General features: G+C 47.3%; 1 protein-coding gene across 1 annotated transcript in view; it reads left to right on the forward strand.

Moving 5' to 3' along the window:
• The first annotated feature begins 9,157 nt into the window (after nt 1-9,157).
• ACOXL (acyl-CoA oxidase like) overlaps nt 9,158-27,287 on the forward strand; it is a 346,768-nt gene continuing 328,638 nt past the window's right edge. Inside the window, exon 1 of the mRNA XM_065928874.1 lies at nt 9,158-9,273. The gene's annotated coding sequence lies outside the window, so the exon portion shown is untranslated. The remainder of the gene's footprint in view (nt 9,274-27,287) is intronic.

Consider the following 27,287-nt stretch of genomic DNA (forward strand, 5'->3'; position numbering starts at 1 on the left):
AATCGCGTTTATACCGTTCAGACTTACTTAAGGTCGCAGAGCCCATGGGGGAATGCCTACCTCTGGCTTAGGAGAGGCTGGTGGGGTGAAAAACGGAATCCCGCCGAGTGGCATGCCTCCCCATTTCCCGCAGTTTTTTGTTCCGCGTCCTCGCTGTAAGTAAAGAACCTAGATGCTGAAGTCCTTTAAATTTTGGTTCCGGATCCAAAAAAGCTGTGGCAGAGAGTTACGGAGTGATTCATCAAAAGCCCAGGGAAAAACCTAATGGGTTTTAGCGTAGTGGTTACAACGTGAGGGCATCACGTCTGTAGGAACTTTAGGGTTAGTTATGTAAATTATACATGGCAAATAAAGCGATAAGTATGCTACCCTTGGAGACCTCCAGGCTTGATTTAACTGATATGAAATGCTCTGTGGGTGCTCTATAGCGAATAAGAGCTCAAGGGACAGGGCTCAAGGGATGAAACTAGAGCCCATTATACAGAGTGAAGTAAGCCAGAAAGATAAAGACCATTACAGCATATTAACACATATATATGGGATTTAGAAAGATGGTAATGATAACCCTATATGCAAAACAGAAAAAGAGACACAGATGTACAGAACAGACTTTTGGACTCGGTGGGAGAAGGTGAGGGTGGGATGTTTCGAGAGAACAGCATCGAAACATGTATATTATCTAGGGTGAAACAGATCACCAGCCCAGGCTGGATGCATGAGACAAGTGCTCAGGCCTGGTGCACTGGGAAGACCCAGAGGGAGTGGGTGGAGAGGGAGGTGGGAGGGGGGATCGGGATGGGGAACACATGTAACTCCATGGCTGATTCATGTCAATGTATGGCAAAAACCACTACAATACTGTAAAGTAATTAGCCTCCAACTAATAAAAATAAATGAAAAAAAAAAAAAGGGACCAGTTTCTACATCCAACTGGTAATTAAAAGAACAGAAGTTTGGATAGAGTACAGAATGGCGGCAGAAAAACTTTCACCATCTTCTGTGGAACTTGGGAGCTGTGGAGACCATGGATTTAGGAATTAGAAAACCAAAAATGATATCCTTTTGCAAAGGAGCCTAGAAGACTAAGAAGAATTATGCTGATACTTCCTACCTGAGACTGAATTGGAAGCGTCAACTTAACCTTACCTAACCCTTTGATCTTTTAATAACTTCCCATTCTACTTCTCCAGGTTCTTTCACGAGCCACTTGGCAGTGCAAGTGAAATATAAAGAGCTATTCGTGTGATTACCTTCCTTTTAGAGAAGCGGTGTGCATGTTTTGCTGTCTTAGGGCCCTTAAGTTAAGTATCTTTAAAAAAAAAAAAATCAGCAGCTTCTGGAAATCCCGATGCTCTCAGAGTTCAGAATTTCTTTCAGGGAATTGATTGATTTGGATTACACAAGTATCCAGTTTGTGGGGTTGTTAACTCAGAGGGTGCTCACTCTGGAGTCTTTAGACAAGTTTAGGTTCTGCTGATTATCACAGGAATTAGCACATTTTTGTTCTCACTAACTCAAGTTTTTAACCTGTGTCTGATTCCACCTCAGTCACCAATCAGGAAATGTTGATAAGGCATCTCTCATATACTAGGTGCTATTGGATTTAATTGTAAACTTATCTGACTCAGATCCTGCCCTTAAGAAACTATTATCTCGGAGATGGAGATACAGACATAAAAAATTGTTGTTTTTTAGTTACTAAGTCATGTCCGACTCTTTGCAACCCCGTGGACTGTAGCCTGCCAAGCTCCTCTGTTCAAGGGATTTTCCAGGCAAGAATACTGCCTGAAGTTGCCATTTCCTTCACCAGGGGGTCTTCCCGACCCAAGGATTGGATCTGGGTCTCCTGCACTGGCAGGCAGATTCTTTACCATTGAGTCACCTGGGAAGCCTGTATAGACATAAAAAATATTAAGTGCTAAATGAATGTTTGGGTCTTCCTTGGTGGCTCAGCTAGTAAAGAATCTGGCTGCCAATGCAGGATTAAGTGCTAAATTAATACACATATGATTTCTGCTAGGGGAGTCTAGAGGAGGGAGGGGACATGGGCCTGTCTGTCAGAGAAAGCTTCCTGGGGAAGGGAGGGCTTGACTTGGGCCTTGAACGTGGTGGGGTGGATCTGGGCTGGGGGGAGTCTGGGGACATCATACCTGGTGTAAAGAAAAATCACTGAAGGAAATAACCCCTAAGGACTTCTGTTAATGAGCAGTGGAAATTGTTTATGAAAGACGAATTTGATAGTTTGATGTCTGATCTTACATGCTAGATTAAGGCCTTTGTACTTGATCTTGACAGTAAACTGGGCCTTTGGGGAATGAGCAGCACTGTGGTCATAGGACCTCATGGTAGGTATATTTAGCTCTACCCCGTTTGCTAGAAGCCACAGAGCTTGTCTGCCCTCCTTCATGTCTACCACTAGGAGCTTCTCTCCCACCAGGCTTGTTTTTGGAGTAGAGTGTTGTGAATGCCTCTTCCACACCACCCCTTTAAAAGGGCACGCTGACCCACTGATGCCAGACTAGGGTAGCAGTAGTAAGCATTGGGGTTGTCAGCAATTATTAGAATCGCACGTGTTTCTGGAGATAATTTCCTGGCTTACTCAATGCCTTCTCTTTTTCCTTAATTATGGACATCCCTCTCTCCTATTATTCTGTAGGAAAATTGCTGGGTTGGCCAAAATTCAGAATTTTCTATAACATGGAAAAACCTGAACAAACTTTTTGGTCAACCCGGTATAACGATCCTCCCACACACTTGTGTTCATCATAATGTCCCCATTAGGTTAATCGACCCAGTTCCCAATAAATCAGGATTTTAGGTGGACAGGGAGGGAGAGGCGGGGAGCAGAGGCCAAGATCAGTAATCTGCAGATGCTAAGCTGGCGTTGGAGGCAGGGGGACTGGAAGAAGGTGAGACAGGGAATCAGATCTCAAGGAGGGAGTGTTCTCAGAACACAAAGACGTCTTTAGTATGTAAGGAAAAGAAGAGAAGGATAATGTGATGGCCTAGAAGAGTTGACAGAAATGGGCCGCTGAAGCTGGGGAGGCTGCTGCTTGTGTAGAGGTGTGCTGAGTTGGAGGGTTTACCAGATGTTTGACCTTCCTACGTAACAGGACTGAGCACCCTGGAAGGAAAGTAGAAACTGGCCTGGTTCAAAGACTTCAGGAGCTTGTTGAGGCAAGTCTCATGTGCTGTTTCCTAAGTCTATAATGACCATGTTTTTCTAAGAGCTTCACATTATCTCTACACTTCAGGAGTAAAGGAAGAACTTCCAAAGAGTGTGATGAAGAAACAGTCTGCTACTTTGGTGAAAATCTATAAACCCCCAAATGCTGGAAATTTACATAAATCAATATAAGCAGAAAATCCGGAAGAGCTGGCAAATATGTTGTTCGTTTTTTTAAAAAAACTCACTAATTGGAAGTTCACGCCACTGACAGCATTTCAAATTCCATCTGCTCCAACTCTTTTCTTCTTTCATCTTCTCCCTCTGCCCTCTTCTCCTCAGGTTTGTGTTGAGAGTGTAGCGATCGCCATGGCATATCTGAAAGTTTGTTAAATAATAATCATTGCTTCACTGATCTAGCCATCCCTTTAATTTTTGGCATTGCTGTTGCCTTGGTGGGTCTGTTACCTTACCTCCCCAGACCCGCCCCAGAATGTGGGTAGGGAGGCTTGTTCTGATCCGAGTGGGAGCCGGGGGTCCACACGTGTCAAGGTCTGTGTTTCCTGCCTCTGAGGCAGAAATGTGCAGTTATAACTCTCTCTTCCTCTAAAACTGTAGTTTATCTGCTAATTTCAATATTAAATGTCCATCTATGTAAAATGACTAATAGATTCTCGAAATTGATAAAGCAATATTCATATTTGGGCTTTCAGTGACGTGTTATTCCAAAACAGTAACTTCCAAACTTATTGGAGATGGAAAACCAGACTGCATCAGGGAACATGAGTCCGGACTTGACTTTCCCAAGAAGCAGATGTGCTATGTATGCTCAGTCGCTAAGTGGTGTCTGACTCTTTGCAACCCCATGGACTGTAACCCACCAGGCTCCTCTGTCCATGGGATTACCCTGGCAAGAATACTGGAGTAGGTTTCCATGCCCTCCTCCAGCGGATCTTCCCAATCCAGGGATTGAAACCCATGTCTTCTGAGTCTCATCTGCATTGCAGGCAGATTCTTTACCCAGCGAGCCACCTGGGAAGCCCAAGAAGCAGATAATGGGACTTAAACCCTGAATCTGGGTGTCAGTTTCCTGATCTGTAAAATGAAAACTGTCTCCTTCTCTTCACCATGTTCCTCTGACACCCACTCTCCTGCAGCCTCTGCTTCATATCTTGGGCTGTCCCAGGATACCAGTCACTGCTCTGCTAAGAAAAGGAAAACGAGGACTCTCCTGGTGGTCCAGGGGTAAAGAATCCGCCTCCCAATGTAGGAGACTCGGGTTCCGTCTCTGGTAGGGGAACTAAGATTCCATGCCCCTTGGAGCAACTGAGCCCAGGTGCCACAACTAGTGAGCCTGAATGCTGTAGAGTTTATGCATCTCAACGAGAGACGGCCGTGGGCACCATCGCTGGAGAAAGCCCGTGCGCTGCAGCAAAGAGCCCATGTACTGCAACGAAGACCCAGGGCAGCCAGGATTAAAAAGAAAAAAGAAAGAAAACAATTATTCTTCTCTAGGTTCTGCCTGTTTGACACAGGCAAACAATCACAAATACACATGTATCTTCCTTCCACTGGGAAGTTTAAAGTAGTTTATAATAGCAGTATTAGCTGTGTTGCCAAAACATCATATAAGATTAGAGATTTATAATTAAAGTAGTGACAGAAAGCTGACAAGTGATTTAAGGGGCTACAGAACCTTAAGAATAAAGTCAATATGAAGAAAGGAAAAAATAAAGTCCTATTCTAGAAATGTTTTTCATCTGAGGGTGTTTTGTGACTTCTGAAGATCCCTTGTGTGGTCAAAATCCAGGATGGACTTTCATATCACTGCAGCCCAGAAGGATGGGAATCCCAGCTCTCTGCCGCCATCAGCCTCCCCAAGAATCTCTAATGGAATGTTCAATCCTATGTGCTATCCTGGTATTTGTATAACGGACCTAACTGATGCCCAGATGTTATTTACATGTCAGCCTGGTTCTAGAGACCAGAGGCCCTATTCCCTTCTCTTTCCTATTCTTCCCTTATTAGAGGGAATCTTATGAATTCATTTTTGCATTCTGATAAATGGCTGCACTGGTACTAATGGATGGAACCAAGATTGCCAAGAGAAATATCAACAACCTCAGATATGCAGATGATACCTACTCAATGGCAGAAAGAGGAACAAAAGAGCCTCTTGATGAAGGTGAAAGAGGAGAGTGAAATGTACAAAAAAACTAAGATAGTGGCATCTAGTCCCATCACTTCATGGCAAACAGGAGGGGAAAAAACGGAAGCAGTGACAGATTTTATTTTCTTGAGCCCCAAAATCACTGCAGGCATTATTCAATAGCACAACAAAGACACTGATCCCTTAAGAAATGCTCAGAGTTTTTAAAGGCTCTGTGTCAGGAACTCAGTCAAAAACCAACTAAATTTCTTTTCACTTTTTGAAATTTATTTTGGTCATGCCCACTGTCATGCAGAAACTTAGTTCTCCAACCAGAGATCCAATCCATGTACCCTTCACTGAGTGTGTAAAGTCTTAACCACTGGACTGCCAGGGAGGTCCCCAGACAAATTTCTTTTTACAATATTATACTTGCATCTCTGAGCATTAGTTCAAAATTTCTCTAGCATTTATAGCCTCTCTACCTTATAACAATGTTATAAGGCAAGGCTAGGTAAACCTGAGCTAGTATCATTACTGGGATTCTCAAAGTACTGGGGGGTACTGGGAAGCATTGCTGTTTTCAGTCTCTCAGTTGTGTCCAACTCTGCAACCCCATAAGCTGCAGCACGCGAGGCTTCCTTGTCCTTCACCATCTCCTGGAATGTGCTCAGACTCATGTCTGTGGAGTCAATGATGCCATCCAACCATTTCACCCTCAGTTGCCCGCTTAGCCTCCTGCCATCAATCTTTCCCAGCATTAGGGTCTTTTCCAATAAGTCAACTCTTCACATGAGGTGACCAAGGTATTGGAGCTCCAACTTCAGCATCAGTCCTTCCAATGAATATTCAGGACTGATTTCCTTTAGGATTGACTGGTTTGATCTCCTTGCTGTACAAGGGACTCTCAAGAGTCTTCTCCAGCACCACAGTTTGAAAGTAACAGTTTTTTGGCACTCAGCCTTCTTTACGGTTCAACTCTCACATCCATAGACACAAGGAACATTATAGTTTCCTAAGTTGCCCCATTTGCCTTCTGAAACCCAGTGCAGTGGTCAGATGGAGTCATTAGAGGCCATGCCCTGCAGATTTCTCATCTGAAAAGAAAGGACTGACCGAGAAAACTCCAGGGTGCTCCCTGCTCTCTTTTCTGGTTCTCTGATTTCTACAAACACACCAAAGTTCCCTGAGAACAGTCAGTGCCTCATCACAGAACCCTAAGCCCTGGGCTGTAGTGTTCGTGCCCCAGGCCCTCATGAAAGCTGCCTCTAGAAAGTTCACCGAAGCCCCCAGGCCAGTCCTACAGGGGAGTGTGATGTGGGGTGGGTCCTCTGGGGCCTGAGTCCTCTGCCTTGGGCAAGTCATTGACGCTCCTGGTCACTCACCTGTGGAAGGAGTTTAAAGGGTTCTTGCCGCCACCGCCCACGCAGAATGCTCTCTCAGTGTCCAGGCTGAGGGCCCGCCTCCCCTACAAGGACCGAGGGGCAAGGGGCAGCGCCAAGTGAAGCCAGCAGCCAGCACAGCCTCCCTCTTCTATGGAGAGCCAGGGCTGTAGGATGGCCCTTGAGCACAAACCTGGAGGTCATGCTGGTCCTTTGTGGGTCACTGGACACCCTTCTCAGAGGCCTGGGCTGCTGGATTCCTGCATTTCCCTTGTGAGGCCCTGCTGTGGGCACTCTGGTTCTGAGCCCAGCCTCTTTCTCCAGGACATGCCTAACTCCTCTAGCAGGCATCTCGTTGGGGAAGGTTTTCTGATGCTGGCCCAGAGGTAACTGGCCCATCTAGCCTATGTTCTTTGACTTCTTCCATCCTATTGATGGCCTTGAAGGAAGGGAGCCTTTCCAGGTGGCTCAGACAGTAAAGAATCTGTCCCGTGTGCAGGAGAGCCAGGTTTGATCCCTGGATTGGGAAGATCCCCCAGAGAAGGGAATGGCTACTTACTTCTGTATTCTTGCCTGGAGAATCCCATGGACAGAGGAGCCTGGTGGGCTACAGTCCAAAGGGTCTCAAAGATTCAGCCATGGTTGAAGTGACTTAGCACACATGCACACACTGGATTGAATTGTGTTCCACAAAAGTTCATGTAACCTTATTGGAAAACTGGATTTTTTGCAGATGTAATCAGGTTAAGATGAGGTCAGAGTGGAGTAGGATGGGGCCCAACCCATTGATTGGTGTCCTTATAAGGAGAGGGAGTTTTTTTTTTTTTGAGAAATCTACAATGAATATTCTATTCGGATTTTCTGGAGTCATTGTGGAATATATCCACAATTTAAATAATCCCACAGAACCTAGTGACCATCACAGAGCACCTAATATGAGGCAAACATTATACATAATTATAGTCTTTAAAACAATGTAGGTCATATTAGCCACAAGTTTCAGATGAAGAAATTGAGACTAAGAGAGATGAAGATTCTTATGTAAAGTCACAAGATCAGTCACAGACAAAGTTGGGGCAGGTCAGGCTCCAGGGCAGGCCTTTGGGCAGAAGCAGGTTCACAGCGAGGGCTCGTGTGCAACTGGGGGTGCCCCCCCGACAACACCCTCCCAGCAAACACAGGCTGCGGCTCCCTGGAAGGGGGAGACCGTCAGCTCCAGGCAGACCCCAGGGACTGCCCAGGCTCCAGAATCCACAGCAGAAGAGGGGCGTGGGGGCTCCATGCCTCAGAACAGTCCTTGGCTTGCAAAGCACCGTGAAAATACAGAGCTAAGAACCTCCTGGACAGCAAGGAGATCAAGCCAGTCAATCCTAAAGGAAATCAACCCTGAATATTCACTGGAAGAACTGATGCTGAAGCTGAGGCTCCAATACTTTGGCCACCTGATGTGAAGAGCTGACTCACTGGAGAAGACCCGAATGCTGGGAAAGATTAAGGGCAGGAGGAGAAAGGGGTAGCAGAGGATAGATGGTTGGATGGCATCACCGACTCAATGGACATGAGTTGGAGCAAACTCCGGGAGATGGTGAAGGACAGGGAAGCCTGGCGTGCTGCAGTCAGTGGGGTTGGAAAGAGTGGGACAAGGCTTAGGACTGAGCAACAAGAAGGAAATAGACACAGATGATATTCATTAACCTAATGACAGCAGACAGAGACCCAAGGGCCACTGCAGCACAGCCCCCAGCAGTCATCTCCCCAGCCCCGAGGTCTTTGAAAGGAAACAGCTAACATTCCCTGTATACTTAAAAGGAGAATCAATCAGTAAAGTAAATGAGACTTAGGGGCAAGGAACAAATGTTTGTCACTTATTAGAACAACAGGAGGAGGAATCTGGGAGATGAGTTCATGTTTGCTCATTGTTCTGTCTGCATCTCACAGCTTCGCTGTAGCCCCAGGCCACCCCGCAGATTACAGTAATATTAAAAAGTTCGCTGGAATGTCAAGCTGCAGCTGACCTGGGGCCAGAGCACGGGCCAGGCCATCTTGGATCTTGGGCGCAGAGAGGCTGCTGATAAAGGAGGTCCGCTCTGTAAGATGCCTCAGCTCTGAGCAGCCAGGCCCCGGTGTCTACAGACCAACCTCCCCTCTAGGGTTCTGATACTAGGGTTCTCGTGGGCCACTGGCTGGAGAGACAACTGAGCTGAGGGCCCAGACAGCAGGAACCCAAGCCCCGGGGCAAGGCGGGGAGGGGAGACCATTGTTAGAGTCCAGACTCCCGGACCCTTCTTGCTTCACTGGGTGCCCAGGCCAGCGCGCGGGAGGGAGGAGACAGCGGCGGCGGAGGGAGGAGACTGGCCGGCGGCGTGGGGAGGAGAGGGCGTGCGCTCCGGCCCGCGTGCGGGAGGAGGCGCGCGGGCAGCGGCCCCACAAATGCGCCAGAGGCCCGCCAGCGCGATGGAGCCGGCGGACCTGGGGCTCGGGGACTCATCCTTGCACCGCTACCTGGACGGCGAGTTCTGGAGCCTCAAAAACGAGCTGCGCGGGCTCCTGGGCGGCTGTCCGCTCTTCCGGCCCAGGTAGGTGTCCCCGAGGGTACCGCGCGGTGCACCCCGGGGAAGGGCGAGCTGGGGTCTGTGTGCTGCGCCCGAACACAGGTCCCTCCCCACCTGACAGAAGATGGGCTGTCCTCCCCAGTCCTGTGGACGCAGCAGAGCAGGCGACTTCGTGGCCCTCAGGAGGTGTCCTCTGCCCACCGCGCTCCCTTCTAGATGGAGAGTAGGGACGAACGGGTGCGCCCCGCAGCGGCGGACGGGATGGTCGGCCCAGAGTGGTAGCTTCTAAACCTGTTTCCTAACCTGTTCTTGAGTCCCCGCCTTTGGGTGTCACCCCTGGGAAGGCAGCGGTGCTTTCTGCACTGGGGGTAACTAGTGGGGGCGCGGGGCTCAGGGGAGGTGACGGGCGTGAGATGGTGGGGGTGCCCGTGTCTCCCGGCCTTGTCCTTCCCCCTCTCCCACTGTCTGCTTTATTTTATCTTCTCAAAGCAGGCTCCAGGGACTCCTGGTGGTACCCAAGACTTTTCCAAATTAGAAATTATTTTAGTGATAACATGAAGCAGTTACTGACCTTTTCATTCTCATTTTCTCACGAAGGTACAGTGGTAGTTCCCAGAGACTATAGGATGTATAATTTCCCAACATATCTGTGGAAGCAGAGAGCAGCATCCAGTTATTTCAAGGTAGACATTAGCAAGACTTGTAAAGATGCAGGACAATGACACTTTTCTAAATAAAAGTGTAGTTCTTTTGTAAATGTTTAATGAGTTTATTATTGTTACATTCAAATGATTCAATAAATAAACATTTTTTCTTTTATAATTTCTAATATGATAAATACCCATAGATATTTGCGGACCCCAATAATTTTTTAAAAGACAATTTTAAAGAGCAGTGTTAGGTTTATAGCAAAATTGAAAGGAAGATACAGAAATTTCCCATATATTAATACCTCCTGTCCCCACACAGGCATAACCTCTTCCCTTATCAACATCACTCACCAGAATGGACTTTTTTTTTAGCCAAAGATGAATCTACGTGGGTACATCATAGTCACTCAGAGACTACAGTTTATGTTAGAGTTCACTCTTGGTGTTGTACATTCTGTGGATCTGAACAAATGTTTAATGACACGTACCCATCATTATAGGGGCTTCCCAGGTAGCTCAGTAGTAAAGAATTCACCTGCCAATGCAGAGATGTGGGTTCGATCCCAGATTGGGAAGATCCCCTGGAGGAGGAAATGGCACCCCACTCCAGTATTCTTGACTGGAAAATCCCACGGACAGAGGAACCTGGGGGGCTACAGTCCATGGGGTTGCAAAAGAGTCAGACACAGCTGAGCGCAGCACAGCCCCCATCATTATGGTGTCATTCAGAGTATTTTCACTGCCCTAAAAATTGTCAGCACTTGGTTTTTCTCTCCTCACCACACACCCCTGGCAACCACTGATCTTTTCACTGTTTCCATAGTTTTGCCTTTTTAGGATCATATAGTTGGGATCATACAGTATGTAGCCTTTTTAGATTGCCTTATTTCACTTAGTAATACATCTTTAAACTTTCTCCATGTCTTTTCCTGGCCCGAGAGCTCATTTCTTCTTCGTGCTGAATGCTGCTCTGTTGTCTGGATGAGCCAGTTTATTTATCCATTCACCTACTGAAGTCCACCTTGGATGCTTCCAGGCTTTGGAAGTTATGCGTGAAGCTACTATAAACATCCATGTGCAGGTTCTTGTGTGGAGGCCTCAGGAATTTTTAAGAGGGCAAGGAGGTCCTGCTGCTTTAAGTGATACTGTCACATCCCTTTATACAGGGGTCCCCAACCTCCGGGATCTGATGCCTGAGGTGGAGCTGATGTACTAATAATAGAGATAAAGTGCACAATAAATGTAATGCCTTTAAATCATCTCAAAACCATCCCCCCTCCTTGGTGTGTGGAAAAATTACCCTCCATGAAATCGGTGCCTGGTGCCCAAAAGGTTGGGGACCACTGCCCTTAACGTCCCTTTTCCTGTCTTCCTGTGTCTTTTCAGTTTAGTTCCTGGGCTGTCATCTCTTTGTCTTTTCTTACTTAATTACTGCAGTTTAAGTGATGTGAAAGAATGCTAACATCTAAACCACTGATTTGGGCCAAGTAGAAGATTCTTTGCTGTGAACTGTGCAGTCTGCTTTGGGACAGAGGGAAAGGCAGGCCGGAGTTGGAAAGCCAGCCAGCAGCATATTACTTTTGTGATTGTCATCAAGTGAGATTTTACCTTCCTGAGCTTCCATCTGCAGAAAGGGGATAACATCTGTGCTGCTGGCTTAAATGAGAAACTGTTGAGTGACTTTTCATTAATGCTGGTTGTGGTATGACACCTAAAAAAAAAAAAAGTGGGGGAAAAAGATCCAAACCCCGTTACTCTAACAAACACTTCTCCATTCTCTACAGTTCTTGGTTATTGACTTCATAACTTCAGAGTTGTAATAGGAGCTTAAATTTCATACTGTTTTTTTTTTTTTTTGCCCCCAGTGATTAAAGATCCTAGTATCTGCTTGAAAGTTCACCTTGTACTATCAGATTTGATCTTATCCTGTGTTCGAAGACAGTGACCTGACTTCTTGATGTTTTTAACCTTCTGCCCCAGCAAAAGGCTCCATGAGAGGCCAGAAATAAAACTCGCTGGTGGCTCAGATGGTAAAGAATCTGCCTGTGATGCAGGAGACCCAGGTTCGATCCCAGGGGCGGAAAGATCCCCAGGAGGAGGGCATGGCAACCCACTCCAGTATTCTTGCCTGGAGAATCCCATGGACAGAGGAGCCTGGCGGGCTGCACAGTCCATGGGGTGGCAAAGAGTCGGACACGGCTGACTGACTAACACTAGACATGGATTCACAGATGCAATATGAGGCCTCCTGTAGCCAGTCCTCTGTCTGCAGGCCCTTGAAATTCAAGTGGGTGTTAGAGGGGTGGGGTTCACGAGTGTGAGTGCTGTGTGTGCAGCAGGAAGTTTGTACAATGTCAGGCACTCCCAGGACATTAGAGCCCAGGAAACAGTTCGCTTCCCCAAAAAACCCAAATCCTGGTTTTGCAGTTTTCTGAGCACGTCACCACTGCCCTCCTCTGTGCAGGGATTCATCCTCTGGGGTACTGCGCCAGATGTGGTGTGGGTGCAGCCCAGCTTCCCCCCTCTCTCCCCAAGACCAGTCTGCCAGGCTGAGTCCTCCCTGTCCTCACTCTGATGGCGGGTCCCCCAGGCTCTGGGAATGTCCCCATGTCTAAGGGTCCCACCTGCCCCGAGGTCCATAGGACAGCATGCCCTTGGCTGGGGCAGCAGCAGATTCTGGGCCACTTGAGGCTCCTTCCTGAGGTTGCAGGGAATATTTAAAAACAACATTCCGGGACTTCCCTGGTGGTACAGTGGTTAAGACCTCGCCTTCCAATGCAGGGGTGCAGGCTCTTTCCCTAGTCAGGGAGCTAAGATTCCACATGCCTCGTGGCCAAAAACCAAAACAGAAAACAGAAGTAATCATGTAATAAATTCAATAAAGGCTTTTAAAATGGTCCCCTTCAAAAAAAAAAATAAAATAAAGAAAAAAGAGCACCATCTGAAATGTGATAAGCTTTTCAAACATTTTTGAGTTTGTTTCTTGGCAAATCGGGGCTCTCTCCTGGGGGCCAGGCTGGTGAGTGCACATTTAAGGCTTCTGTGCTGTCGTTTCAGTCCTGTCCAACTCTTTGCGACCCCATAAGCCCACCAGGCTCCTCTGTCCATGGGATTCTTAAGGCAAGAATACTGGAGTGGGTTGCCATGCCCTCCTTCAGGGGATCTTCCCAACCCAGCTATTGAACCCTCCTCTCTTATGTCTCTTGCATTGACATGTGAGTTCTTTACCACTAGCACCACCTGGGAAGCCCTGTAAGGTTCACAGGCCTCACTAGAAGTTTCTAGACTCACGGGACCTCCCCACTATCTGTTCTCAGGGCTCCCCTCCCTGGCCTGGCTGTGCTGAGCCTGGCTGCTTCCCTATCCCCCTTCTTTTTCTTCACTGCCTTTTCTTTCCTTCCCTGGAGCAATGCACATTTCTCTTCCTAACCTTTGCAGAGATTTGGTTTTCCCCCCAACCTTATTTATGCACTAAAGCACATGGTGAAGACCTTCTCATTGCAGAGAGTTAGATAATATGGAAAACCTGAAAGTTTCCCAAGCTGTCCCCTACCCCGACCGCTTATTTTTTTAAACTACTATTTATTGATTTTTGGCTGTGCTGGGTCTTCCTTGCTGCATGTGGGCTTTCTCTAGTTGCCATGAGCAGGGGCTACTCTTCATTTTGGCATGTGAACTTCTCATTGCGGTGGCTTCTCTTGTTGCAGAGTATAGGTTCTAGGTACACGAGCTTCGGTAGTTGTGGTACTCGGGCTTTGTTGCTCTGTGGCATGTGGCATCTTCTTGGTCTGGGGATCGAACCTGTGTCCCCTGCATCAGCAGATGGATTCTAAACTACTGGACCACAAGGGAAGTCCCCAGCCACTTATTATTTTTTGAAGTGTACAATTTGTGTATTTATTTAAATTTTTATTGGAGTAGAGTTGATTTGCAAGGTTGTGTTAGTTTCCATTGTACAGCAAAGTGAATCAGTTGTACATATATCAACTCTTTGTTTTAGCTTCTTTCCTCGTATAGGTCATTACAGAGTATTGAATAGGGTTCTCTGTGTTACACAGAAGGTCCTTATTAGTTATCTATTTTATATATAGTAGCCAGCCACTTCAGAGAAGGCAATGGTACCCCACTCCAGTACTCTTGCCTGGAAAATCCCATGGGCAGAGGAGCCTGGTGAGCCGCAGTCCATGGGGTCACGAAAAGTCGGACACGACTGAGTGACTTCATTTTCACTTTTCACTTTCATGCATTGGAGAAGGAAATGGCAGCCCACTCTAGTGTTCTTGCCTGGGGAATCCCAGGGACGGCGGAGCCTGGTGGGCTGCACAGAGTCGGACACGACTGAAGCGACTTAGCAGCAGCAGCAGCAGCTAGCCACTTATTTTTATTGTGGTGAAATAAACAGAAAATAAAATTGACCATTTTAACCTTTTTTTACTTTTAAGTTTTAAAAATTTATTTATTTTTAATTGGAAGATGATTGCTCAACAGTATTTCTCTGGCTTCTGCCATACAGCAATGCGAATCGGTCATACATACACACATGTCCCCCCATTCCTGAACCTCCCCCCCACCCCCACGGTAATCACGGGGCATCCAGCCCAGCGCCTGTGCTTACAGCAGCTTCCCACTCGCTATCGTTTTACACACCGCAGTGTATCTATCAGCGCTACTCCCTGAATTCGCTCCACCCTCTCCTTCCCCCTACGTGTCCAGCATTTCTTCTCTGTATCTGTGTCTCTATTGCTGCCCTGCCTGCAAATAGGTTCATCAGTACCATTCTTCTAGATTCCACATGTGTGTGTTAATATACAACATTTGTTTTTCTCTTTTTGACTTCCCTTTGTGTCAGAGGCTCCAGGCTCACCTGCCTCACTAGAACTGAGTATATAGTGGCATTAAGTACATCCACGGTACTGCCATCGCCACCATCCATCTCCAGAACTCTGGCATCCTCGCAGTCTGAAACTCTGTACCCATTAAACATTAATTCCCTCTTCCTTCCTCCCCACAGCCGCTGGCAACCACCATTCTATTTTCTGTCTCTATTAATTTGAACTACTCTAGTTATGTCATATAAGTGGGATCATACAATTTTTGTCCTTTTGTGTCTGTCTTTTTTCACCTAGCAGAATGTCCTGAAGTTTCCTTCATGTTGCAACAGGTGACAGAATCTCCTTTTTAAGGCTGTATAATAAAAACCTGGATCATCCAAAAAGCAAGAGGGTTCCAGAAAAGCATCTATTTCTGCTTTATTGACTATGCCAAAGCCTTTGACTGTGTGAATCACAATAAACTGTGGAACATTCTGAAAGAGATGGGAATACCAGACCACCTGATCTGCCTTTTGAGAAACCTGTGTGCAGGTCAAGAAGCAACAATTAAAACTGGACATGGAACAACAGACTGGTTCCAAATAGGAAAAGGAGTACGTCAGGGCTGTATATTGCCATCCTGCTTATTTAACTTATATGCAGAGTACATCATGAGAAACGCTGGGCTGGAGGAAGCACATGCTGGAATCAAGATTGCCGGGAGAAATATCAACAACCTCAGATATGCAGATGACACCATCCTTGTGGCAGAAAGTGAAGAAAAACTAAAGAGCTTCTTGAGGAAAGTGAAAGAGAAGAGTGAAAAAGTTGGCCTAAAACTCAACATTTAAAAAACTAAGATCATGGCATCTGGTCCCATCACCTCATGGGAAATAGATGGGGAAACAGTGGAAACAGTGGCTGACTTTATTTTTCTGGGCTCCAAAATCACTACAGATGGTGACTGCAGCCATGAAATTAAAAGACGCTTACTCCTTGAACTCTGGTGGCTCAGACAGTAAAGTGTCTGCCTACAATGCGGGAGACCTGGTTTCAATCCCTGGGTAGGGAAGATGCCCTGGAGAAGGAAATGGCAACTCACTCCAGTATTATTGCCTGGAAAATCCCATGGACGGAGGAGCTTGGTAGGCTACAGTCCATGGGGTCGCAAAGAGTGGGACAAGACTCAGCGACTTCACTTTGACTTTACTCCTTGGAAGGAAAGTTAAGACCAATTTGGACAGCATATTAAAAAGCAGAGACATTACTTTGCCAACAAAGGTCCATCTAGTCAAGGCTATGGTTTTTCCAGTGGTCATGTATGGATGTGAGAGTTGGACTATAAAGAAAGCCAAGTGCCGAAGAATTGATGCTTTTGAACTGTGGTATTGGAGAAGACTCTTGAGAGTCCTTTGGACTGCAAGGAGATCCAGCTAGTCCATCCTAAAGGAGGTCAGTCCTGGGTGTTCATTGGAAGGACTGATGCTGAAGCTGAAACTCCAGTACTTTGGCCACCCGATGTGAAGAGCTGATTGGAAAAGACCCTGATGCTGGGAAAGATTGAGGGCAGGAGGAGAAGGGGACGACAGAGGATGAGATGGCTGAATGGCATCACTGACTTGATGGACTCCGGGCATTGGTGATGGACAGGGAGGCCTGGCGTGCTGTGATCCAAGGGGTCGCAGAGAGTGGGACATGACTGAGCGACTGAACTTGACACTCCATCATCTTTTCCTGTGCCCATCTTTGCGTGAAATGCTCCCTTGGCATCTCCAATATTTTTGAGGAGATCTCTAGTCATTCCCATTCTGTTGTTGTCCTCTCTTTCTTTGCACTGGGTAAGACTGAGGGCAAGAGGAGAAGGGGGCTACAGGGGATGAGATGGTTGGATGGCATTACTGACTCGATGGACATGAGTTTGAGCAAACTCAGGGAGATAGTGAGGGACAGGGAAGCCTGGCGTGCTGCAGTCTGTGGGGTTGCAGAGTCGGACACGACTGAGCAACTGAACAACAACAGCAACACTTCATTAGATGGATGCCTCACATTTTGTTTGTCCATTCATATGTTGATGGGCATTTGGTCCTCCAGCCACTTTGAATGAATACTTTAGTGTGTTGTAGCATTTGTTTTTTCCCTACTTTTCCTATTTTCCTGTGAGTTCACATATACATGTGAACATTTTCTTGGATAAACAGAATCATACTATGTGTTCTACAGCTTTCTCTTTTAAAATTTATTTTTATTTTCATAATACAATATATGAACCCACCTAATACAACAAAGACACTATGAGGTTTGGAGTGAAAAATATCTGCCCATATTCCACCCCCTTCAGCCCTCATTCCCTTTTCTCATTGGCAAACACTTTCAAGTCTTTCAGGGGATTCTTATGGCATTTACTTCTATTTTCCTTTAAAACATTCATAAACAGAGCTACTTCTTGATTACATAGTGACTTGTGTGTGTGTGAGAGTCACTCAGTCGTGTCTGACTCTTTGCAAGCCCAAGGACTGTAACCCATCAGACTCCTCTGTCCATGGGATTTCCCAGGCAAGAATACTGGAGTGGGTTCTCTTCTCCAAGGGATCTTCCTGACCCAGGGATTAAACCCGGTCTCCTGCACTGCAGGCAGAGTCTTCACTGTCTGAGCCGGCAGGGAAGCCCATGTAGTGACTTAGTAGTATAGAAAATGAAGATTCCCATGACTGCCCACTTTATTTCCTTATTCCCACAAACCAGTGCATCCCCATTTTTACTTAAATTGCTATCCAGGGTTCACACTGCTGTGACTACATGTGTTATTCCCTGCCATGCCCCATGGCATAACATATTTCAATTCCTTTCTTTGACAACTTTTGGTGATCTCTTGGGATAACAATTTCTACCTTTATTCATTTGCTTAGTTTTGTATAAAATTGTCATTCACGGGCCTGCGCACTTCTAGACAAAAGAGTTACAGTCCTCTCAGTTTGGTCAAGGGCTTCCCTGGTGGCTGAGTGGTGAAGAAGCTGTCTGCAGTGCAGGAGACTTGCAGGAGATGCAGGCTCCATCCCTAGGGTGGGACGATCCCCTTGGAGAAAGAAATGGCAACCCACCCCAGTATTCTTGCCTGGAGACGCCCACTGACAAAGGAGTCTGGTGAGCTACAGTCTATGGGGTCGCAAAGAGCTGGACAGGTGGTGAGCAACTAAACATGAACAAAACAACGGTGTGGCCAAAGCCGCTACGCATCTGCCGTTCCCTTCCCTCCCTGTGGGCAGGCCCATCCAGGAGGTCTCCCTCTGGGGCTTCAGTCTGGACTGGCTCTACCGTCGTCTTCCCGTCCCCTGGGGGCTTTCCTCTGCCTCTCCTCTATAGTCCAGTCTCTGTTTTCCCAGGCTTGCTCTTTCTACGTTGCTCTTTGTGGAGGATTAGAGGCGGCCACAGGTTCTTTAACGGCACTCCTGTGGAGAGGGGTGCTTTTGTGTCCCCTGGGACTGCTTTGACCCACGGATGTGGTTGGAGTGACAGGGTGCCAGTGTCTGGGCTCAGAGCTGAGTGACTGAGCGGTACCTTCTGCTTCTGTCTCCCGAGGCCCTGGCTTCTGTGTGGAAAGTTCTGTACTAGCCTGTGTCTGCCATGCTGTGGGGAAGCCCAAGCTAGTCCTTGAAGAGATGCCCCGTAGAGAGATGCTGGCCATTCCTGACTGCTCCAGCTCCCAGCTGTTCAGATCATCTAAGCTGGCACCCCAGACCTGTGAGGAGCACACGTGCCTCTCTATTAACACTTGATCCTGTGTGTCCAAGTTCCTGATGGAAAGAGTAGGAGGTAGAGTGATATTGAATTGTTTTAAGCCAGTAAGTTTGGGGTACATTATTACCATAGCCGTAGAGAACCAGGACAGTGTCTCATGGAATAGCTTCTTGAGAAAGGATAACAGATTAACTTTTTGAGGTCGTCACATCTGAATATATTTACTCTCAAAATTGGCTGAATAATCGTGTAGGTGTAGAATTCTAGACTGGGAATAAAATTTCCCCCAGGATTGTGAAGGCATCACACCTTTAAATATCCAACGTTGTCATTAAGGAACCTGACGCCTTCTGCACCGTGGCATTTTAGCATGTAAAGGTATGACTTGATTTTCTTCCTCCCACCTGGAAGTTTCTAGGACTTTGTTTTTAGCACTGGCTTTATGGAATTTTCCTGTGTTGTGACTCGATGCTGGTCTCTTTCTCTTTCATTGCTGGGGGCATGCCATGGGCTCTTTTAATCTGGAAGCCAGTGTTCTTCAACTGTTTGCACTCCTCTCTCATCTGAACTCTGATTCAGATGTCAGACCTCCGGGGCTTGTCTTCTATTTTCCTAATCTTTTCTTCTTGTTTTTCATCTCTTTGCCTTTTCATTTTTTTTTTCCTGGAAGACTTTGTCAACTTTGTCTTCCAGCTTCTCTTGAGTCATTTTGAATGGCCACTGCCGTAATTCTCAGTCTCTCCGAGCTCCTTGTTCCTTTTCTGTAGCATCTGTTCTTGTTTTCTGGTTGCCAAGTCTCTTGTTTCCTGGGGATACTTGATGGTAAGTTTTGAGGTGTTTTTTCCTATTTTCTGCCTTGTCTCTGTTTTTGAGTTCCTTTTTTTCCCCCTTTGTACTTTGACCTCTGTTTTTTGTGTTTGAGGATTTTGTTAAATGTCTAGTCATCCTTGGGTGTTTCTTCAAAACAGGAGTGAAGTGAGCGATATGAGTAAATACTGGTTTGTACACAAGCAGGGTTCTTGGGCCCAGACTTTCTTAATCAGAGAGAACCTTCCGTTCCAGGGCAGGCTAGCGTTAGTGTTTTGTTCTGATCAGGGTTAGTCCCTGAGGATGCGTGTATAGAGAATGAAGGACAGGTGGTAAGCCTGGGTGCCTGAAAGGATGGGCGGTGAGCTGGTCTCCTCCTAAAGTATGTGACTTTAGGCTGATTAGAAAACTAAACTCCTCTTCTGCATGAAATTTTAAAAAGCTGTGAACTCATAAAAACAGAATAGAATTGTGGCTACCAGGGACTGGTAGGAGGAGGAACAAGGGGGATGTTGTTTAAAGGGACAAACCTGTGACCGATAGACGGCACAGTATAGTGAGAATGGACAGTGAGATTGTGTCAAACTTGCTAAAGACGAGGGTTTTTTTTCTTATTGGAGTAGAGTTGATTGGCAGTGTTGTGTTCGTTACTGGTGTGCAGCAAGGTAATATATATATATATTCTTTTTCATAACGGTTTATTACAAGAGATTGAATATAGTTCCCTGTGCTGTATAGTAGCACCTTGCTGTTTATGTATTTTGTATATAGTGGTTTGTATCTGCTAATCCCAAACGTCTAACTTATCCTTTCCCTATCCCTTTTCTTTTTTGGCACCATAAACTTGTTTTCTGTATCTGTGAGTCTGTTTTGTAAATAAGTTAATTTGTGGTTTTTTTTTTTTTTTAGATTTCACAAATAAGTGATATCCCATGATATTTGTCTTTCTCTTCTTGACTCACTTCCCTTAGTATGATAATTTCCAAATCCATCCACAGGTATCCATATGTGTGTGCACCACATCTTCTTATCTGTTCATCTGTTGATGGACACTTTGGTTGCTTTGCTGTCTAGGCTGCTATGAATACTGGTACTATGAACGTTGGAGTACTGATTCCCACCCCGCTTTTTAAAATAAAGTTAGCATAAATTGTGCTAGCAATGTGCTCTTTAGACCACTGCAGGAGGAGACAACAACCGCCTCCAGTACCCTGGCCTGGAAAATCCCAGGGGCAGGGAAACCCGGCGGGCTGCAGTCCCGGGGTCACAGAGAGTCAGACACAGCTTAGCAACTGAGCACACACTCTTCAGACATACCTGGATAGGTGAGGAACTCTATAGAGTGAAAGTAAAGGGATGCTAAACCAAGATTTAAAAGAGTTGACGGGCGAGGGCTGAGCGATGGGAGGGGAACACATGGGTGTGGTTTTCGGTTCCTGTCATTGTGCTGGTTTTCTGACTGGATGAAGGTGTTTATCATAGTTTTAAGATGGTGATTCAGACTGTGTTGCCTCCCAATTATGGTTGTAAAAGGCAGAATTGTTTTCTGGTTGGACCAACAGTTGGAAGAAAAAAAAAATGAACTGTGAAGAACCAAGAGCGCCTCCTCAGGATGCTGGCAGAAAGCAAGACAGGCAGTGACCAGGAGAGACAGAGAAAGCGAGATCTAGAGAAAGGTGCCAGTGAAAGGGCAGGAGGTCCAGTGGTCCTGCTTCCACCTCACAGTGCTCTACTCAAGGAGTGCAGTTGGTTACATGCTTTTTATGTTTGGTTGTTCATCTGACTCTCAGAGGTGATGATGAAGTTTATAAAGGGCATGCTGTGTGCTTACTCACTCAGTCCTGTCCAACTCTGCGACCTGAGACTGCAGCCCGCCAGGCTCCTCTGTCCAGGGAATTCACCAGGCAAGAATACTGGAGTGGGTTGCCATGCCCTCCTCCAGGAGATCTCCCCAACCCAGGGATTGAATCCAGGTCTTCCACATTGCAGGCAGATTCTTTACCATCTGAGCCACCAGGGAAGCCCTATAAAGGGTACAGTTTGGGACTTCCCTGTGGTCCAGGCGTTAAGACCTCATCTTCCAATGCAGGGGTGCAGGTTTGATCCCTGGTCAGGGAGCCAAGATCCCACATGTCTTGTGGCCAAAAAATCGAAACATAAAACAGAAGCAATATTGTGACCGATTCAATAAAGACTTTAAAATGGCTCATATAAAAAAATCCTTAAACGGGCATGGTCCTATCTTCCTTTTCTTTAGAGAGGAGAGGAGAGAGATAGTATAGAGGAGGGATCTGCAGGATTTGAATTACAGTCAATAAGTTCCGTTTATTAATTTAACGTGAGAAATTTCCTTAGAGAAGATCGTGCAGAAATCGTTTTTTGCTTCCTCGTTTGTATTGCTTACTCGGTTGTGTCAGACTCTTTGTGACCCCATGGACTGTAGCCCACTGGGCTCCTCTGTCCATGGAATTCTTCAGGCAAGAATACTGGAGTGGGTTGCCATGCCCTTCTCCAGGGGATCTTCCCGACCCAGGGATCAAGGTCTTCCGTGTTGCGGGCAGATTCTTTACCTGTCTGAGCCACCAGGGGTGTCCTTCCTTTTTTGCCACAGTGTTACTCCTCAAGTTGGTACCGGAATAGTCACATGATCTGATATCAGCCAATGAAATAGGAAGGGAGGTTTCTGACAGGTCCAGGAAAAGATGCTTCCTTGCTTATTTGAGACATCTGTTGGATGGGCAGACCCTCTCATTTTGGATAGAGTGGAGTCTGAATGTGACCACCAGGGAACCCAGCCCCAGGAGGAAATGACTCAGAGCGGCAAAGTGGAGAGACTCCACATTCTGATACCGTGATTAAGCTGCAGAGTCAAACATGCCCTGAAGCCTGCACTGTGCTCCTCATCCCCCGTTCCATGAAGCAGTAAGTCCCCTTTATGGTTCAGGCCACTGTGAGTTGGGTTTCAACCAAACTTGTGGTTCTTAACCAAAAGCACCCCAATCAGTTTGCTTTTATTTCACTTTAGTTTCAGTTGCAGAGACAGGAAAACACAGCTTATCTTGGTTTCAGGTGCAGAGGCTGAAAGGCAGGAGCTGGGTGACGCTGGCAGGAGTCCTCGGCTCTGCTTGCCTCACGTCCAGATGAACTCCGGCTGCCTTGTGGCCTTCGGCGCTTTGGGTGCGTGTCCTGCAGCTCAGCAGCCAGGCTGGAAGAGAGGGACTCTTCTTGGCTTCTGGCCTGATCCAGGCCCCCCTCACTGGCCCGTCTGGCCACTGCTGTTGCCTTTTCTTAACATGCCACTGGGCTAGGTCACCCAGCAGAACCCCGTGGGTAGGGGTGTGAGTGGGAGCCTGCTAAAGACAGGGTGGGGTGATGTGGCCAGGAAAGGAAAGGCGTGTGGGGCAGATGGTGCTGGGCAGCCCTCCTCGGCTTCCTCCTGAGCTCCTGGGTCACTGCAGGGAGTGCAGCATGGCTGGGAAGGGCGCCTGGGAAGCCAGGTCAGGCATTCTCGCCTTGAATAGGGCATTTAGTGCTGCCTGTTAAGTTCCTTCCATGTTCCTCTGGCCGTGAATTGGATCTGAAGTTGGGCAATACCTTGGCTTTTCTGGGCAAATACTTGCTGACTGATTCCAAAAGAGTGTTTTGCATGAAAGAAACCAATGTCTGTGTAGAGAGGCTAGGGTCATGGGTACTCATTGTTTGCTGCCTCGGAGGGGCTGCGACTTTGGAGGGAAGCGGACCTATTTTCTAACTGAGGTCATTCTGACTGTGTCTAGAAATCTCAGAGCTGATGCTGTTCTTCTCCCACAATCCTCTGCCCCCTTCTTTCCCTCCTGTGATTGCTTGTCGGTGTGGATATGTTTTTATTCTTATTTACCTTGTTGCACTGAGTTTCAATAGCATCCTTTGTCTTTCCAAGTTCCCTTCTGTCCATCCCCTGCTTTACAATGATGTCCAAGTGACAACATCGGTACTCGGTTCTCCCTCCGTGAGTAATGCTTTGCTGGTGGGTTGATTCTAGGAGCAGAGACTGATTCTTACATAGCTGTGACTGTGACAAGGGGGATCCTGACTGTGGCATTGCTGATTAATGATTACTCACCCTTCTCTTCACAGCAACAGCTCTATGGACCACATGCAAACCTCTGTTTCTTTTGATACTATCTACTGGCTGATTGTGGGGCTTCCCTGGTGGCTCAGACGGGAAAGTGTCTGCCTGCAATGCAGGAGACCTGGGTTCGATCCCTGGGTTGGGAAGATCCCCTGGAGAAAGAAATGACAACCCACTCCAGTACTCTTGCCTGGAAAATCCCATGGATGGAGGCGCCTGCTGGGCTACAGTCCATGGGGTCGCAAAGAGTCAGACACGACTGAGCGACTTCCCTTCCTGGCTTATTGTGGGGGCTTCCCAGGTAGCACAGTGGTAAAGAATTTCCCTGCCAATGCAGGAGACATAGGAGATGCAAGTTCAATCCATGGCTAGTCATGAAGATGCCCTGGAGAAGGAAATGGCAACCCACACCAGTATTCTTACCTGGAGGATTCCATGGATAGAGGAGCCTAATGGGCTCACAAAGAATTAGACATGCCTGAGTGACTGAATATTCACACATGGGCTTATTGTGAGAACTTAGACATTACGGGAGGCCCTAAATCCCAGGATCTCCCCCAACCCCCTCCTGGCAGCCGTGGCAGAGTGCTGATCTCCACTTGGCCCTTTGGGGACCCCGGGCCCTGCAGTCCAGGGGATCATTGGCCCCTGAGGGAATCTTCGTGGCCGTTTTCCAAGTTGCCGTTTACCTGTAAATGGACAGGTAGGTGAACAGGTAGCTCTCAGGGTCCAGCAGGGGACCCTGGCTCCTGTGCATGTTTAACTCACTAAGGTTGCCTCCTACACACTCGGTGAATGGATCTATTGTTGAAAATGATGGATTTTCCCTCTAGACCTTCTACTGTGAGTTTGTGTACAGTAATGTTCAGAAAAAAACCCTGATGCTGGGAAAGATTGAAGGCAAAAGGAGAAAAGGGCGGCAGAGGATGAGATCTTTGGATAGCATCGCCAACTCAGTGGACATGAATCTGAGCAAACTGCAGGAGATAGTGAAGAACAGGGAAGCCTGGCGTGCTGCAGTCTATGGGGTTGTAAAAAGTTGGACACAACTTAGCGACTGAACAATGACAGCAATATTCCGGTGGCACAGTGGTAAAGAATCCACCTGCCAATGCAAGAGATGCAGGTTGGATCCCTGGCTCAGGAAGATCCCCTGGGGAAGGAAATGGCAACCCACTCGAGTATTCTTGCCTGTGAAATCCCATGGACAGAGAAGCCTGGTGGGCTGTAGTCCATGGGGTCACAAAGAGTCAGACACAACTGAGCATGCAGCACACATGCACACAAGGTTGCTGCAAAGACAACCGTCACCAAAGGTGTCACTGTAGTTGGATACAAGGAGCCCATAAGCCAGCAGACACCACTGTCCTGTGGTCAGAGTGTGATCTTAGGAGGGAGTCAGGCCTGATTATACTTGTAGACCGTGGGGCTGGGCATCCTCCAAGACCCTGACCTGTTGGCCACAAACCCTTCCTTGCTTTCTTAGCTAATCTCTCAGAGGCCAAAAAGAAGGCTGAGTGCCAAAGAATTGATGTTTTCAGACTGATGCTGGAGAAGACTCTTGAGAGTCCCTTGGACAGCAAGGAAATTAAACCAATCCTAAAGGAAATCAACCCTGAATATTCACTGGAAGGACTGATGCTGAAGCTGAAGCTCCAATACTTTGGCCACCTGATGCAAAGAGCCGACTTATTGGAAAAGACCCGACTCATTGGAAAAGACCCTGTTGCTGGGAAAGACTGAGATCCGGAGAAGGGGACGACAGAGGATAAGATGGTTGGATGGCATCACCGACTCAATGGACATGAGTTTGAGCAAACTCTGGGAGACAGTGAAGGACAGGAAAGCCTGGCGTGCTGCAGTCCACGGGGTCACAAAGAGTCAGACCCAACTGAGCGACTGAACAACAGGGGCCCCTCCCATCAGCACCTCCCACATGCACCCTCAGAGGTAACCCCCCTTGTTTGAAGCTTCACGTCTCATTTCTCAGCCAGTCACCGTCCTGGAGGTAGAGATCCGAGTGGTGACCTGGACCCATCAGGAGCTGCCCTGGGGCTGGGCTGACACAGTGTCCCCAGGATCCTGGTGCGGGAGAAGAGCCTGCAGCGGTCTGCGCCTGTGCCTTCTCCTGATGACAGACATGCCCGAGTCTGGTGACAGCTTGTATTTTCATCTTGCGGGACTGTATCTGTTCCTATCCGCCGCTCCCTCAGCCCTGTCTCCCCGTTGGCTTCCTTCCTGCCCGCCTTTCTCCCCTTCCCTCCATCCCTCCCTCCCCAGGACTTCCTCTCTCTGCCCACAGACACCCCACTCCTCAGCCTGTCCTGCACAGCCTCTGGGCTCTCGCTGCTCTGCCTTCTCTCGGCCCCTCCCGATGGAGCCTAGTAAAGGTAATTGCTAAACCTGAAGCTCTCCGTTCCAGAAAACCACCAGGCCGTCCCAGGGAGGGAACACCCATCCAGCCACTTGAGGTCTGATGATAACACGTGAACTTCCTGCAGGGCCCCTCTTCCTCTTGCTTTGTCTTCTCTGCTGGACTCCAAGCCCTTTGAGGGTGGGAACTGGCTTGACTTCTTTTGAGCATTGAGATGGTGCAGGCGCTTTAGCAAAAGCTCAGGAAGGAAGGGGAAAAGCCAGGATGGAGGGGGAGGTTCCCTTCCATCGGTTACTCAGTCACTCGGTTCCTCGGTCACTTGGTGGGGGCCCAGGATGCAAGGATGGGTTCTAGGACTGCCTACTTCAGGAATTCCTATGAGGTTTTTGTCTTCAAGGAAGGACTTTCCTTCCTCTTCTTCCCTTTCCTTTCCATCTTCATAGCCTTTTTTCCCCACCTGCAACCTCTGTACTTTGCTCATCAGCCAAGGTATTGGGTTGGTCAGAAGTTCATTCGGGTTTTTTCATAAGATGCTATGCAAAACTTCGAACGACCTTTTGGACATCTTCCTAGTTGAGGGAGCTCCACAGCCTACATTAAACCGCAGCACTTAGAAACCACCCCCTTTGCATCTTCTCAGGCACTTGCTGGCTTCTGGCCCTCAGCCTTTGACAGTTGCCGCAAGATGATTCAGCAGTTTCTTTTTCATCCACTGTCTACTCATTCACCAGGCTGTGTGTGGGGCTCACGGGGTGGTGCAGAGGTTTGGGGGTCGGAGGTTGAGTTGTGGTCACGATGTTTGCTAGAAGGCAGATGGGCCCTGTGCTGGCTGGCTCTGGGGAGTCCTGTGTGCTCGCAGTGGGGTACACCTCGATTTTTAACAGAGATAGAGCATTTTTTTGGTGATTTTTTTCACAATAGTGAAAGATGACTATCAGTTGGAGTAATATTTTTATCAGCCAGACAAAAAATAAAAGATAATTACAATTGCAAGCCATAAGGGGAACATGAGTAACTTAACAATATAAAATAATTACATACAGTTTAGGGAGTCAAGCAGAGTGATGTGGTAAGTGAAAGCGCATATATGCACATGTTTTCATCTGCCCACCTCGTCTGTGTTTTTTGGTTGGTGCATTTAATCCATGTACAGTTAAGGTGATTATCGATATGTATGATCCTATTACCATTTTCTTAATTGTTTTGGGTTTGTTTTCTATAGATCTTTTCCTTCTCTTGCGTTTCCTGTCTAGAGAATTTCCTTCAGCATTTGTTGTAGTGGTTTGGTGGTGCTAAATTCTCTTAACTTTTGCTTGTCTGGAAAGCTTTTGATTTCTCCAAGATTTTTGATTCTTGCTATTTTCGGAGAGAAGAGCGAGTTTGTTCGGGGCTGAGCTGGAGGTGTCTCCAGAAGCAGATTGCCAGAGACCAGGATAAAGGCGTGGGTTATTGGAGCAGAGCACTGCTGGGAAACCAGGGTTGGTTTTCAAGTTCTTGTTAGTTTTTCCTTCTAGAACGTCTGTGTTGCGTGGAGACACATGGTGATCAGA

The sequence above is a fragment of the Muntiacus reevesi genome, chromosome 3, assembly GCF_963930625.1.
Source record: "Muntiacus reevesi chromosome 3, mMunRee1.1, whole genome shotgun sequence".
In the NCBI taxonomy this organism is placed as follows: Eukaryota; Metazoa; Chordata; class Mammalia; order Artiodactyla; family Cervidae; genus Muntiacus; species Muntiacus reevesi.